General features: G+C 35.8%; 1 non-coding gene across 1 annotated transcript; it reads left to right on the forward strand.

Annotated features, from left to right (window-relative positions):
* Positions 1 to 36: 36 nt before the first annotated feature.
* Positions 37 to 143, forward strand: LOC126496209 (U6 spliceosomal RNA). The gene has a single exon (XR_007590303.1). It is a non-coding gene; the product is annotated as a U6 spliceosomal RNA (small nuclear RNA).
* Positions 144 to 1,735: the final 1,592 nt, after the last annotated feature.

Below are 1,735 nucleotides of genomic sequence, written 5' to 3' on the forward strand. Positions count from 1 at the left end.
TTTTTTTTTTTTTTTTTTTTCCCTGCATCAGCAAGATGGTGGAATAACTTTGGCAGCACAATAGTAAAATTTGGACAATGCAAAGATTAGCATGGTTGCTGTGCAAGGATGACACACAAATTCATGAAGTGTTCATATTTTTTTTTTTGCTTCATGCATTTTTTTGTTTATTATTTTTTTTAGTTGTTGAACAAAATTTCTGCCTCCTCCCCGTTTCCCATTTCCCTACCCCTCCTCCCACACATCGTCCCCTTCCCCCACTCCCCTCCCCCTCTTCCCACTCCTCTCCTCCTCCCCCAAAAGCTTGAAAATAAACCCCATCTCTCATCCTTTGCAGAAACATTGATTTAACAATCATGTACACAGCAATAGATTTTTATGAGTAATACATAATCCAGTAAAATGACGCAGATCCCCACACAGTACAAAACGGGAAATAGCCACTCAGCCCAGTGGTAGGGGTGCACACCTTTAATCTTAGTACTCGGGAGGCAGAGGCAGACAGATCTCTGTGAGTTTGAGGCCAGTCTACTCTACAAGAGTTAGTTCCAGGACAGGCTCCAAAGCTACAGAGAAACCCTGTCTCGAAAAATCAAAACAAACAAACAAACAAACAAACAAACAAACAACAACAAAAAACAGTTCTTACCCATTAATCTGTTTATTGCTATTCAGGTGTTTTCCATTTATCAGGGACTAAGAAGGTTGTATTCTATGGCAATATTTCATTAAGAAGAAATAATAAGTAAGAAGGAACTATAGAAAAGTACTTACTTATATAACAACCAAACAAATTCATTAATTAAACTAAATTGCAAATTAGTTAAAAGAAAAAACCCAAAATATTCTCATAATAAAATTTCGCCTCAAAGATAAAAAAGGAACTTAGAAAAAATTTCCAAAATTTCTGTATTTATTTAACTTTTGGTGGATGTCAAGATTTTAATGTTGCCATATAATCTCAAACACTTTAATTTTTATTCAAACTTTCTAAGCATATGTAAATAGTGAACTTTTCAAAATAAATATATCTGATATTTTGATTAAAAAAAAGAACAGTCTAATTTTTCTGAATCACCCTTTTCTCCATAATAGCTAAGACAGAATTTGCATCAGTTGATCTATTCCACTAAAGCAACGTAAAATGAGTGGAATAAACTTAATATCTTTAGTATTTCTGGGCACTGCCTAAGACATATTTTAACCCATTTTGCTGCAACTCCTGAAGTTACTTGCATAGTTTAAACTTTCAGAGGCAACTAAAAAAAAAGGAGTGGCAGCATACTGAAGTTTGCACAGCTTTGTAAGACTAAGAATCGTGCAAAATCAAGACTTCTTTTCAGATGGGGTAAAGAGGAGTATAACAACAGGCATCTAGTGTCCCACCCTTGCACTATACTGTTTTAGAAGAAAGGCATGGGTAGTTCCCAGTGATCAGTATAGGTCTGCAAGTTTGAGGAAGGATATATAATCAGAGTTTTTTTTCTCAAAGTGGGGGAGAAGAGCAGAGTATATATCTTGTGCCTTGGTCTTTTCAATACACTGCCCTAAGGAAAAGAGATGAATGATTTACAGTGACTATTTATGGGTATGAACAATTAGAAGGAGACTCTTAGGAAGAATGGGGGAATAATACATACCCATAGAAAAGTTTTGAGAGGTTCCCAGATTGTCGGATGGATTGATTAGTGAGAGCCTTTCCCTGTTTAAGCCAGTCCATAAACACCAAGGGAGG

Source organism: Alexandromys fortis, unplaced genomic scaffold (assembly GCF_014885135.2).
Source record: "Alexandromys fortis isolate MF-2015 unplaced genomic scaffold, M_Fortis_MF-2015_v1.1 scaffold_1837, whole genome shotgun sequence".
NCBI lineage: Eukaryota > Metazoa > Chordata > Mammalia > Rodentia > Cricetidae > Alexandromys > Alexandromys fortis.